Source organism: Mustela nivalis, assembly GCF_964662115.1.
Source record: "Mustela nivalis genome assembly, chromosome: 2".
In the NCBI taxonomy this organism is placed as follows: Eukaryota; Metazoa; Chordata; class Mammalia; order Carnivora; family Mustelidae; genus Mustela; species Mustela nivalis.
Genome location: NC_139021.1, coordinates 156,360,363 through 156,375,428, shown reverse-complemented (window position 1 = coordinate 156,375,428; position 15,066 = coordinate 156,360,363). Strand labels below are relative to the sequence as shown.

Sequence of the window (15,066 nt, the reverse complement as noted above, 5' to 3'; positions counted from 1 at the left end):
TCAAGGCAGAAGATTGGAAGTGTCTTGCCTGAATAATAATGATAATAATAATAATAATAATAGCTAATGTTTATTTAGTGCTTACTATGCACCAGATATTGTTTTATATATATTAACTCATTTAATCCTCACCTAAACTCAGAAGCAGGCACTAGCGTCATTCCCATTTTACAGATAAAGAAACTGAGGCCCAGAGAAATTGGGAATGTAGCAAATGAGTGGTAGACCTTGTATTTGACCCTAAGTCGTCTGGCCTCAATTGTCTACTGTCTCTTTTTAAATTTTTTTTTTTAAGATTTTATTTATTTATTTGACACAGAGAGAGAGATCACAAGTAGGCAGAGCAGCAGGCAGAGACACAGGAGAAGCAGGCTCCCTGCTGAGCAGAGAGCCCGATGAGGAGCTCTATGAGGAGCTCGATCCCACGACCCTGAGATCATGACCTGAGCCGAAGGCAGAGGCTTTAACCCACTGAGACACCCAGGTGCCCCTCCTTTCTCTTTTCTTAACTTCCACCAGTTTGTTTCCGCTGGAGCGCCTCATGCCACTGTTCTAGAAGGGTCTCAATAAATGCTCTTCTGCACCTTGCTTTTTTCACTGAACGATGTGCCTTAGAAATCACGTCCTATCAGTTCACGGAGATCTTCCGCATTGTATTTACCATGTGACGCCCTTTGTTTCGTGGAAGTATCGTGGGTTATTCAAACACTCTTGTGTATGGGGGAGTTTGATCTTGCAACCATACACAATACAGCTGTGGACAACTTTGTCCCCACCTAGGTTCACCCTGGTGGAGGCATATGTTCTGGGGACCCACCCAGGGCGGCACTGCCAGACTAAAAGGTAAGCCCGTGAGTACTTTGTCAGATTTTGCCAAATTCCCTTCTAAAAGGTTGTACTGATTGTGATTTCTTTTCTTTTTCTTAAGATTTTATTTACTTATTTGAGAGAGAGAGAGAGAGAATGAATGAGCGGGGGTGGGGAGCAGGGACTGAGTAGAAGGGCAGAGAGAAGCAGACTCCCCGCTGAGCAGGGAGCCAGATCTGGGGTTGGATCCCAGGACCTTGGGATCAGGACCTGAGCCAAAAGCAGATGCTTACCCAACTGAGCCACCCAGGCACCCCCTCATTTTGATTTGTACCTAGCAATCTATGACAGTACCTGTTTCCCCACAGCCTTACCAATAGAATGGACTGTCACAAGTTGTTTTTTTTTTCCCTCCCAATTTTTGTCAATCTGGTAAGTGAGAAGTGGTATATGAGTGTAGTTTCAATTCTCATTTCTCTAATTATGAGTGAGATTGAACATCTTTATTTTAAAGACCATTTTTGTACTTCTGTGTGAATTGTCTGTTCGTACCTATTCCCTTCATTTTTTTCTGTTGAGGTTTTGGTCTTCTTCAGTTTCAGAGTTCAAAATAAGCGGGTGAGAATAGCCCTTTATCAGTCATGTGTGTTGCAAATATTTTCTCCTAGTGTACCAGTTACCTTTTTACTTTGTGGTATTGTTTTTACCTTTCAAAAATTATTTGTACATAGTCACGTTTATCAATCTTTTATTACTCTTGGATCTTTAATTTGAAAACTTTTTTCCCTATTTTTCAAAAATCTTTGTGATGCCATTTCACTCTGACAAGAGCCCTACGTTAGGACCTGTTTTTGCTAAGGGAAAGAGATCTAAAGAGGATTTTTTGCTTCTATGAAGAGAGATGAAGGGCAGAAACAATCGTTCAGTATTGGTTTTGCCACGAGAGGTCCTGGAGGCAGTTTGCACCCCGGAGCAGAGCAGAGAGAGCGGCCCCGTTTCGCTTCCTCCCCTCGCTGGCTTGCTTCCTCCCCCTTGCCTCCTCCCAGGCGCAGCACTGAGGACCCCAGCATCAGGCTGGGCAGGAGCTCGTGTCTGTGAGTGTCTGTGCCCTACCTCCATCTATTTTGTGCATCTGTTAGCAAGATGTGCCCTGAGGTATCAGAAGAGCCTAGAAGAGGTTATTTTTTGGGTCTGGGCATGCTCAACATTTTTTCTGTATCACGGTAAGTGTTTTCTTTGGTTTATTTTATTTTGGCTTACAAAAGATTTCATAGGAATATTCTACTTGCAGAAATGGGGGAAATCTGTACTTGGATTTAAAAAGAATTTACCTATATTTTCTTCTATTAACTTAGGTGGTTTTTTTTTTTTTTTTTTCTATTTAGGTCTTTGATCAGTTTGGAGTTTATTCTTGTGCATGGAATAAGGTATGGATATAATTTTATCTTTTTCCAAAAGGCTACTCATTTGCCTCTTTTATTTACCCCAGTGATTTCAAATGCCACTTTTGTTGTATACAAATTTCCTTATCTACTAGGGTTTCTTTCTGGGATTTCTGTTCGGTTTCAGTGTCAGTCTGTTTGGCCATCTGTACCAGTTTGCTTTAAATGTAGAGGCTTTATTGCATGTTTTAATGTTCGGTAGGGTTAGGTCCTCACTGTACTTATTTTTATTTATTTATTTATTTTATAGAGATCACAAGTAGGTAGAGGCCCGTGGGGGGGGCGGTGGTGGAAGCAGGCTCCCTGCTGAGCAGAGAGCTGGATGTAGGGCTCTCGATCCCAGGACCCTGAGACCATGACCTGAGCTGAAGGTAGACGCTCAACCCACTGAGCCAGCCAGGTGCCCCTGTACTTCATTTTCACCATTTTTTTGGTGATTCTTTCTGGTTTGTTTTTCTATATGAATTTTATTATCAACTGTTGTTATTTTTATTGGGAGTATATTAACTTTATAAATTAATTTAGGAAGGATTTATACCTTTACACTGTGTTGTCATAGAAAATGTTTTATTGGGTGCCTGGGTGGCTTAGTGGGTTAAAGTCTCTGCGTTTGGCTCAGGTCCTGAGTCCCGCATCGGGCTCTCTGCTCAACAGGAAGCCTGCTTCCTCCTCTCTCTCTGCCTGTCTCTGATCTCTCTCTCTGTCAAATAAATAAATAAATAAAAATCTTAAAAAAAAAAAAAAAAGAAAATGTTTTATCATTCAATTGAGTGTATTTTTTGTATCTCTCAGAAATATTGTAAAGTTTCACTCATACAAGTTTTTTACATTTCTTGTTAAATTTACCTCTATATACTTAATTGTTTGCTACTGTCAGTGGGGTTTTCTTTTCTGTTATATCCTCTAGGTGGTTGTTATTAATGCATGTGAAGGCTCTTGATCTGTGTGTGTTAATTTTATATCTTGTTGTATCTCAGAATTCTTCTACCAATTGGGTTAATTTTATTCTTGATTCTCAAGGTCTTACCAGGTACACTATCGTGTCATCTGCAATATAGATGTTTTTACCTTTTCTTCACCAACTTTTACACCTCTCTATTTTTCCAAAGGAAGATATACCTTTTATCTAGGTTTTAAAATTTTATTTGCATAGAGCTTTGCAAATTAATCTCTTATGATTATTATTTATTTATTTTCTCTCATGATTTTTAAAATTTCTTCTGTTTCCATGGTATATCTCTCATCGTTTTTTATTTTGTACATCTGTGCTTTCTCCCTTTTTTCTTGATCAAGTTAGAGAATGATTTGTCTATTTTGTTAAATTATTCAGGAAACCAGGATTTTGATTTATTTATTTTTTTTAAAAGATTTTATTTATTTATCAGAGCGAGAGAGGGGGAGAGAGCAAGCACAGGCAGACAGAATGGCAGGCAGAGGCAGAGGGAGTAGCAGGCTCCCTGCTGAGCAAGGAGCTTAACCAACTGAGCCACCTAGGCATCCCCAGAATTTTGATTTATTAATTAGATTTTCTACTTTTCTATTACTTGACTCTTTAAGTTTCTACTCTTATCTTATTATTTCCTACCTTGGGCTTTCTTTTGGTTTATTTTGTTGTTCTTTTCCTATTTTCCCCTTCTTGTCTTTTTGAGCTAATAATTTAATTAATTTTCATTCTTTTGTTTTTAATTGATGAAAGAATTTTGTTGTACTGTGAATTTACTTAGATCATAGTCTTACTGTATCCCATAGATTCTGATGTGGAGTATTTTCATTAATCATTGTTTTAGAAATTCCATAATTAAAGTTTGTATTTCCTCTTCTTAAAAATTAAGATATAATTGGCATATGTATATATATATATATGTATACCACATGCATATGTATACCCCATAAATTTAGTTCACATAAATGATCACCTCAATACATTTAGTTAACATCCATCACCACACAACGTTACAAAATAATTTTTTCTTGTTTCATTTCCTCTTAAACTGAAATTTGTTTAAATATACAATTTAAAAATTTGATAAATTAAAATATTTAAGAATCCTACAATTTAAAAAAAAAAGATTTTATTTATTTATTTGACATACAGGAATCACAAGTAGGCAGAGAGGCAGGCAGAGAGAGGGGGAGGCAGCCTTCCTGCTGAGCAGAGAGCCCGACTCAGGGTTTGATCTCAGGACCCTGGGATCATGACCTGAGTGGAAGTCAGAGGCTTTAACCCACTGAGCCGCCCAGGCACCTCCTAAAATTTTTTTAGTTAATTTTTTCTAGTCTTATTGTATTGTGATCAGAGAATGTTGTCCATAAAATAGCCACCTGATAGAACTTACTGAAGTTTTTCTCATGACCTAATAAAGAATACATTATTAAGAATTTTTTTTTAAAGATTTTATTTATTTATTTGACAGACAGAGATTACAAGTAGGCAGAGAGGCAGGCAGAGAGAGAGAGAGAGAGGAGGAAGCAGGCTCCCTGCCCAGCAGAGAGCCCGACGCGGGACTCGATCCCAGGACCCTGAGATCATGACCCGAGCCGAAGGCAGAGGCTTAACCCACTGAGCCACCCAGCCGCCCATTATTAAGAATTTTTTTAAAAGATTTTATTTATTCATTTGTCAGAGACAGAGAGAGCACAAGTGGGGGAGAGGCAGGCAGAGGGAGAAGCAGGCTTCCCGCTAAGCAAAGAGCCCCATGTGGGACTCAAGCCCAAGACCCTGGATTCATGACCTGAGCCGAAGGCAGATTATTAACCAACTGAGCCACCCTGGTGTCCCCCATTTTTAAGAAAATTTTTTGACATATATCTGCAAGACCATCGGTTTTAACGGTCTCTTTTAATCCCTACCTGTTGACTCTGAGACAATCAACATTTCCCCTTTTTTCCTCCTTGTCCCATCTTTTGATTGCATGATTTGTGCTTTGTCACAATGTCTTACACTTGTACTAGGGTCTTCTACCCTCATTTCTACCTTTGTTTTAGTCTTTGATCTGCAGTGATCTGTACTAAAATACCACCAGCCCTTTGTGTTTTTGTATACATATATGTATGTATGTATGTATGCAATCTCTGTACCCAATGTGGGGCTTAAACTCAGGACCCTGAGATCAAAAGTCACGTGCTCTACCAACTGAGCCAGCCAGAACCCCCCACTAGCCCTTTGTTAAAATTTTCCAAGTCATCTCTTTGTTGGATGAAGCTTAACCCCTAAAAGATACCTCAGAAAAGGTCCTAAATTCCAAAAAATGTTTGTCTTGACACTTGAAAAAGTGTTTGGCTTCCATGGATCACACTTTTTTTCCATTCAGTTTCTAGAAAATGCCACTCCATTTTTGCTTTCCTTTTATGCTGCTTTTGAGAAGTCTGGTGCTCATCTCATTCTTTTACACTCGCAAATTATGTCCTTTTGTCTCTGGAGGATTTCAGAATGTTTTTATCTTTACAGTCTGACAGTTTTGCCAAGATAGGTCTCAGAGTCTATCATTTTAAGTTCATTTTCTCAGGTAGTTGGCAGGTTTTTCAATATGTAGATTCAGGTGTTTGTGATTTCTGAAATGTTTTTTGGATTATAGTTTTAAATGCTGGTTCTGTTCCATTGCTTTGTTTTCTTTTTTAAAGACTCCAATTATATAAATTACGGTCCTTTGTATTTCTTGTAGTTCTATGCTTTTCCTTTAGCTTATTTTCATTTTCATGTTTGTTTTCCTGTCTTCCTTTCCAGCCGGGCTTTTGACTTTTTCATGTATCTATGCACCGGTGTAGCCATCACGCAGGTCCTGTTCCAGCATCGCAGACACGCCGTCATTCTGCCATCCGTCAATACTTCCTTCTGTCAGTCAATCCTCCCTCTTCCAGAGGCAAGCCCTTTTCTGACTTCTGTCCTTTTTAGTCTTGCTCTTTCTTGGTATTCATTTAATGAAGTCGGAGTGTGTAAACTTCAGTGTTTGGCTTCATTTACTCAATATTACGTATATAAGGTACAATGTATATAGTACTATGTCTATAAAATGTTTTATTTTATTGTTGACAACAGATATCCCCTGAACACCTGTTGTGTGTGCCGGGCTTTGTAACAACAGTCTTGAACAACGGCTGCAGCTAATTGTGTGCTCTTTCTGATGCCCAGCATGGGTGGCATTCTCCATACAGGGAAATATAGAACCAGACCCCAGGAATGCTTTTTATCATCATTCCCGCAGGCTTGCTGAAGCTAGATAAATAGGCAGCAGGATGGTGCCTGGGTCAGAAGGGAAACTGCCTTTTAATTATGCATCTTGTAAAACAGTGTTTCAACACTTTAGCCTCAGAAATCACCTGAAAGGCTTATCTAAAAACGGTTTATGGTGGGGAAAAAAAAAAAAAAAAGTTTGTGGGGAGCACACCGAAGTGTTCAGCATGATTTTTCTGGAGGTTTTCGTTTTTTTCTTGGATCTCAGGAAGCATTTCCATGCACTCTGCAATCCACACACTAGTCCTCCCGGTCGTATAACTTATAGCTCATTCCGCCCTGGGCGCGCTGAGGAGCCCCTAGAGGCTGCGTGAGTTTTACAGTAACAATTAGGAAGGGACTAATTCCAGAAAATGTTCCAAGTGAAAGTCCCTCCCAATTCATGAACCAAAATTCTATCCTTTCTAGGAAAAATGAAATGGTTCTTAAAATTGGCTAAGTTTATAAATTTTGGAGGAGAATTATGATTTAGCAGGTATGACAAGGACCCCGTCCACAGCCAACGGAAACACAGTAGCTGGACTGGGGGCTCCTTTACCAGAACTAGCCCAGCAGTGCGCAGTGCCACCTAGTGGTTACACTGCACCAGAAGGCTCCCTCTTCTGAAAGCCCGGGACCACAGAGAAGGGTCTGGACAAAAGCCGGTAAGGAACTCCTTTGGAATGGTCAGGGACCCCTGGGTGTCTCAGTTGGTTAAGCTTCTGCCTTCCGATGGGGTCATGATTTCAGGGTTCTGGGATGGAGCCCTGCTCATCAGGGAGTCCGCTTCTTCCCCTACCCCTCCTTGCCTTGTGCTCTCTCTCTCAAACAAACAAAATCTTAAAAAAAAAAAAAAAAAAAAAAAAAAGCACCCCTTTGGAATGATTTATATCAAAGTCCATTGACAACAACTATACATTTCCAACCTGTGTGTTTTCTGAGGTATTGTTTTTCCTCACCTAGGGTTTCCTCTTCTATATATGATAAAGGCAACCTGGTGAACCTGAGGTTCCCTTTCTGGACAGTGTTTCTTTCTTTATGTGGATCAAGATCCCTCCTAAAGCTTCCGGGGTCCTTCCTCTTTCTCTGCTTGTAAGTGAAGAAGAAAATAAAACAAAGGCTTTATTTTGAAGTGAGAATTTTGTTCTTAGTGAATTCGTGCTGTTGGCCAAAGTGTAGGTTGCTTACGGACTGCACGATGAGGTTCTAAAGCTGCATGCTCAGGGAAAATACGATAATGTTATTTTTTTTCTCCTGCTAATTCCCCTGCCCCCCGAATTGTGAAGATTACATTATAGAATATTTGGAAAGGGGAAGCAGGAGCATTGCTCCAAACACTCAGCCCTGTGAGTGGGCTTCCAGGTGCTACAGCTGCTGATCCGTGTTGTTTCACACCTCATTCAGGTGTTACCTTCTGCAGCTGGTGATAAAATATCTTTTGCTTGGAGATGCAGTCAATGAAGCAAAAAAAGTAAGGTGTGAAAGTGCAATTGACTAATTGATTATTTAAAATGGTTCCTTTGTCAGAGTGACCAAGAGGGCTCAGTGTCCAGTAACGTTAGATATTAGCAATATTTCCCATTTTTGCCATTTGGGGGAATAATGATAACGGTTAAGTGTGTGATTTTTGTACTACCTCTGAGGATGAACATTTCATAAGTTAATTGGCTGTTTATAGTTCTCTATCAATTTTTGTAACTATCTTTTGCCCATTTCTTGATTAGATTTTTTTTAAGATTTAATTTTTTTTTAAATGGAATCTGTACACCCAACATGGGGCTCGAACTTATAACCCCAAGATCAAGATTTGCATGCTTTATGGCATGAGCCAACCCGGCACCCCTCTATTAGTTTTTTATATATTTCTTTCTTACTGTATTGGTGGTATCCCTTTGTCACATCTTGTAAGCTTCTCTCTCACTCTATTCATTTCTCTTTTGGGTTTGTTTATGTGTTTAAATGTCTATGTGGTTGAGTACATCAATTTTCTCTCTCTCTCTTTTTAAAAAGATTTTATCTATTTATTTGACACAGAGAGAGAGAGTACAAGTAGGCAGAGAGGCAGGCAGAGAGAGAGGAGGAAGCAGGCTCCCAGCCGAGCAGAGAGCCTGATGCGGGGCCCGATCCCAGGACCCCGAGATCATGACCCGAGCCAAAGGCAGCAGCTTAACCCACTGAGCCACCCAGGCGCCCCCAGTCTTTTTTAAAAAGGGCTAAACTAATCTTGAAGTTAAACAAATGTTATCTTTTATTTTTCCTATTTTAATAGGAAATGGTTCTATTTTTATGTATAAAAATCTCTGTGAAATTTATTGTTGTTTATAGTGTGAGACAAGGTTCTAACTATTTTCTTCCAGATGGAGAGCCACTCTATCCCCCACCTTTTTCAGAGTGTAAAAATTACCACAATCTTTTTGGCAAGTAATTTGGTCATAGCTACTTAAATTTAAAATGCACATACCCTTTTTTTTTCTTTCAATTAAAAAAATTTTTTTAAACATATAATGTATTATTAGCCCCAGGGGTACAGGTCTATGAATCGCCAGGTTTACACCCTTCACAGCACTCATCTAGCACATACCCTCCCCAATGTCCATAACCCCACCACCCTCTCCCTGCCCCCCTCCTCCCAGCCACCCTGTTTGTTTTGTGACATTAAGAGTCTCTTATGGTTTGTCTCCCTCCCAATCCCATCTTGTTTCATTTATTCTTTTCCTACTCCCCAAACCCCTTATGTTGCATCTCCACTTCCACATATCAGGGAGATCATATGATAGTTGAAGAGAGGACACATCTCCAAACTCATTCTATGAGGCTAGGCTTGTCCTGATACCAAAGCCAGACAAAGACACCACAAGAAAAGAAAACCGTAGGCCAATATCTCTGATGAATGTAAATGTAAAAACCTCCAATAGGTACTAGCAAACTGAATCCAATAGCACATTAAAAGTATACACCATGACCAAGTGAAATTTATCCCTTAAATACAAGGAGGTTTAACATATGAAAAATCAATTAAAATGATGCATCAGACTAATAAGATAACGGATAAAAAGCATATGATCATCTCCATGCAGAAAAAGCATTTGACAAAATTCAACATCATAGGAATGAAAGGAAGGTGCTTTAACATAATAAAGATGAAAACTCCACAGCTAACATCATCTTTGACCATGAAAGACTGAAAGCTTTTCCTCCAAGGTCAAGAACAAGGCAAGGATGCCCATTCTTGTCATCTCTTTCTAACATAATACTGCAAGTGCCAGTAGAACAATTAGGCAAGGAAAAGACAAGGCATCCAATCACAAAAGACCACAAATAGCTAAATCAGCCTTGAGTAAGAAGAACAAAACTGGAGGCATTACATTTTCTGATGCAAAATACATTATAAAACTGCTGTAATCAAAGTAATATGGTAATGGCATAAAGATAGACATATAGACCAATGGGATCGAATAGAGAGTCCCGAAATAAATCAATGCACATATGGTCAACTGATCTTTGACGGTGATGGCAAGAGTACACAATGGGGAAAGGACAGTCTGTATAGCAAATGGTATTGGGAAAGCTGGATGTCCATATGCAAAAAAATGAAATGAAACTCTTGTACCATATATATACAAACATCAATTCAAAATTAAATGTAAGACCTGAAGCTGCAAAAATCCTGGGAGAAAACATAGGGTACAAATTTCATGAAATTGGTCCAGGCAATGATTTCATGGATGTGACACCAAAAGCACAGGCAACAAAAGCAAAAATAGACTATGTCATACTGAAACACTTCTGCACAGCAAAGGAAAAAACAGTTTACAGAATTGGAGTAAATATTGGCCATACATCTTTTAAGAGAATAATTTCCAAAATACATAAGGAACTACTACAACTCAGCAATAACAACAAAACTAATAACTCAAGTAAAAAATGGGCTAAGGACTTGAATAGACATTTCTCAAAAAAAATCATACAAACGACCAACGGGTATGTGAAAAAAATGCTCACTGTCATTAATCATCAGGGAAATGCAAATCAGAACCACAATGAGAAATCACCTCACACTTGTTAGGATGGCTATTATCAAACCCCACCAAAACAAACCAAAAACCCCAAAAGACAAATGTCGGTGAGGATGCAGAGAAATTGGAATCTCTGTACACTATTGTTTGAAATGCAAAATGGTGCAGCTGCTATAGAAAACAGTATGGAGTTTCCTTAAAAAACTAAAACTAGAGGGACGCCTGGGTGGCTCAGTTGGTTAAGCAGCTGCCTTCGGCTCAGGTCATGATCCCAGTGTCCTGGGATCAAGTCCCACGTCGGGCTCCTTGCTCAGTAGGGAGCCTGCTTCTCCCTCTGCCTCTGCCTGCCATTCTGTCTGCCTGTGCTCTCTCTCTCCCCCTCTCTCTCTGATAAATAAAATCTTAAAAAAAAAAAAAAAAAACTAAAACTAGAATTATCTTATGATCCAGCAATCCCACTACCGGGCATTTATACAAAAGAATTAAAATCAGGATCTTGAAGAGCTCATGTTCATTGCAGCACTATTCATAGTAGCCGAGATTAGAAACAGCTTAAATATCCATCAGTGGATGAATGGATAAGGAAAATGTGGTAGATACATACAATGGAATGTTAATCAGCCTTGAGAAAGAAGGAAATCGTGCCATATGTGATAACACTGATGAATCTTCAGGGCAATGTGCTAAATGAAATAAGGCAGTCACAGAAAGACACATACTATGTGATTTCATATATGTGAGGTATCTAAAATAGTCAAACTCAAAGAAGCAAAAAATAGCACTGTGGTTGTCAGGGTCTGGGGTAGGGAAAATGGGACATTACTAGACAACAGGCCTTAAGTTTCAGTTAAGCAAAATGAATAAGTTCTGGAGATCTGCTGTACATCTTGTACCTATATTCAACAGTACCATATTGTACACTTAAAAATATGTTAGGAAGGTAGATCTCATGTTGAGTGTTCTTTTGCAATAAAATTAAGAATAAATAAAGAAATAGAAATGCACATGCCCTTTGATCACCAATCTTCTAGAAACATATTTTATAGAAATAAAAGCAGTAGTATATAACAGCCTGTAAGGATATATGCTGTGTCATTTATAATGGTTAAAAAATACAGAGTCACCATGAATGTACAGGGGTAATGTTAGAATAAATTATGGTAAATCCGTACTATGAAATATTCTGAATTCTTTTCTTTTTTTTTTTTTTTTTTTTTTTTAGTGTGGACTTAATGTCCAATGTGGGGCTTGAATTCACACCCCCAAGATCAGGGGTTGCATGCTTTACCGACAGAGCCAGCCAGGTACCCCTGAAGTTATTCTAAGAATGCTGTTGATATCTATATGTATTGATTTAGAAGTATGTCAAGTACATGAAATATTGTTATATGCAAAAAGCAAGTCACACCATTTTTAAAGCATTTTTTAATATGTGTACATTAGGAAAAAACCACAAAATAATATGCATCATAAGGTCATTAGTGGTTTCCTTGAGGAGAAAGAATTTCAAGAAGGTCAGAATATAGGGGGTGAAGATTATGAGTGTTTATTTTATAGAGGTATTTTTTGAAATATGACAAATCAAATAAAAAAGAAGTCACGTTGCTAACTGGTTAATTATCCAGAGCGGAGAGAACTTGTTGAGCCTGTAGGGAGTAGAGGGCCACGTGTTCCCTTCAAGAGGGCCAGAGGAAGACAGGCGGGATGTCTCCACGCACTGCAAGGTTGATAGGTTTGAGGAGGAACAGATGTGTACCTTGTCAGAGTAGAGCTAGAAAAAGTGGACAGGAATTTCAGGAGGCTGACTTTAGCACAACCTAATAAAAGTTCTTAATCACTAGAAGTGTCCAAAAATTGCACTTGACCTTAACCAAAAGGCTGAGAAGGAATACAAGTGTCCAAAAATGGAAGCATCTGTCACATGGAGTTTGAGTTTTCCATTGCTAGAGATTTTCAAATTAGGATTAGATGACATCCTGTCATGTGTGCTGTAGAAGGAATTTTTAAATTCGACTGGGGTGTTGGACTAGATAATTTTGAACATATTTCTAGTGCTAGAATTCTACGATTTTGTCACCTGGGAAAGCTTTATTAAAAAATAGTATCATAAGTGCCTGATAACTCAGAAATGACTCTCATATACAAAATGCTAGATACAGAAGGTGATTAAAAAATGTGATTCATTAATTCTAGATGTGACACTTTGACAAAGTGAGGAAAAAATTGATTAACCAGTAAATAGTGATGGGATCATTAGAAATTAAGTATATAAAACTGGATTCCTTCCTCATTCTTTACCAACATATTCCATACAGATTTAATTGTTAAAAAAGTTCTAATTGTTAAAAAAAAAAAAAAGTTGAGTCAGAAAATAAGGGTGGCTTATGGGGTTAAGCCTGGGTGGCTCAGTGGGTTAAGCATCTGCCTTTGGCTCAGGTCCTGGGGTCCTGGGATAGAGCCCCACATTGGGCTCCCTGCTCAGCGGAGAGCCTGCTTCTCCCTCTCCCTCTGACCCCCCACTCGTGCTTTCTCTCTCTAGTGCTCCCCCTTTCTCAAATAAATAAATAAAATCTTTAAAAAAAAGAAAAAGAAAATGGGAATGCATTGTTTTGATTTTGATTATCTAAGAGTTGGAAGCCATTTGAAACAAAATATAAGATCCAGAAAGGACAAATTAAGTAATTGATAAATTCTACCCATTAAAAATGTTTCTATCGAACAAAATATTATTATTAAGTCAAAAGATACCCAGCAAATCAGAAAATATTTGCAGGTAAAGAGCTAATTTCCTTAATATGGAAACATTTTTTTTTTTTTTAAGATTTTATTTATTTAACAGAGAGAGAGATCACAAGTAGGCAGAGACGCAGGCAGAGACGCAGGCAGAGAGAGAGGGGGAAGCAGGCTCCCTGTTGAGCAGAGAGCGCGATGCGGGGCTCGATCCAAGGACCCCCGAGATCATGACCTGAGCCGAAGGCAGAGGCTTAACCCACTGAGCCACCCAGGTGCCCCACCCTATGCAACTGTTAATTGAGATCGCCCTATAGGCCATGATACAGAAGGTATTCGATACACTAAATTTTATTTTTTAATCATTTTTCTTTTTTTTAATTTTTAAAATGAAAACTCAATTATTTAACGTCTAATGGATTATTAGTTCCAGAGGTAGAGAGGTCAGTGATTCCTGGGTGTTATTATAATACCTGGTGCTCATTATATCACAGGTCCTTCTTAAACCCAGTTACCCCTTCCCCTCACCTCCCTCTGCTCCAGCAACCCTCACTTTGTTTCCTATGATTGAGAGTCTCTTATGGTTTGTCAAGACACTAGAATTTTAAAAAGCAGGGTGCATGGGGCACGTGGGTGGCTCAGTGGGTTAAAGCCTCTGCCTTCGGCTCAGGTCATGATCCTGGGGTCCTGGGATGGAGCCCCGCATTGGGCTTTCTGCTCAGCAGGGAGCCTGCTTCCTCCTCTCTCTCTCTCTCTCTGCCTGCCTCTCTGCATCCTTGTAATCTCTGCCTGTCAAATAAATAAATAAATAATCTTAAAAAAAAAAAAAGCAGGGTGCAAAAGTGCATGTTTTCTATGAAGTCATTTTAGGGTGTGTGCGGGTGTGTACGTGCATTTGTGTATGATTGTGTAACTTCTGGGAGGATACAAAAGGCAGTGAAGAACAGTGATCCCTGAGAAAGAGGAAACAAATGAGGTGAGCCCTACAAGTGCCCTGCAGGCTGGAGAGATCAAGGCAACTCAGGCCACCGAACAGAGAGCTGGGAGGAAAGAGTGCAAAGACAGGGGTCTCTGGGCATAAGCAGAGAGGCCCTTTGAATACAGGGTTGGGTACTGATCAGTGCATCCAGGTGGGGAAACTAACTCCCCACCGGAGGCAGGGAAAGTACCACCTGAAATGATTCGAGCTAAGAGTACCTGCGGCTCACACAGGCCGGGAACAGTGTCTGTTCCGGCAGCCAGACAGGAGAAGTTCAAGATTGACAGGACCTCGGGTAGTGTACATAGAAGCGTCTTGCCCTCTAGTGGGGATACTTAGCTCTAGGCTGGGCATTGTTCCAGAACTACCTAACAAATCTTTTTTTTTTAAGAGTTTATTTATTTATTAGAGAGAGAAAAAACACAAGCAGGAGGAGAGGGCAGAAGGAGAAGCGGGCTCCCCACAGAGCAGGGAGCCAGATGTGTGACTTGATCTCAGGACCCTGGGATCATGACCCAAGCTGAAAGCAGACGCTTAACCGACTGAGCCACCCAGGCGCCCCAAGAACTACCTAACAAATCTCAAAAGCACGATCTGAAAGGACTGAAGTATTTCCAAGTGACTCAGGTAAGCCTCAGAACAAATCTCAAGAATATTTATAGTCATATAAAAATATTCAGCACCCAGCAAGGTAAAGTACAAAATGTCTCGCGTCCAAAAATGTTGCCAGGCATGCAGAAAGCCTGGAACGTACAACCTATAATGAGATAGGTCAACCAAATGGAACTAATTAAAACTGACACCGATGTTAGGAAGGACATTAAGGCAGTTATAACTGTATTCTGTATGTTCATGAAGTTAAATATATACATATTCCATATA

At 39.5% G+C, this 15,066-nt stretch overlaps 1 long non-coding RNA gene across 1 annotated transcript; it reads left to right on the top strand.

Annotated features, from left to right (window-relative positions):
• The first annotated feature begins 1,712 nt into the window (after window positions 1–1,712).
• LOC309860276 lies at window positions 1,713–14,797 on the top strand. Its single transcript, XR_014309293.1, has 3 exons — window positions 1,713–2,034; window positions 2,193–2,234; window positions 14,576–14,797. It is a non-coding gene; the product is annotated as an uncharacterized lncRNA (long non-coding RNA).
• The last annotated feature ends 269 nt before the right edge of the window (window positions 14,798–15,066 follow it).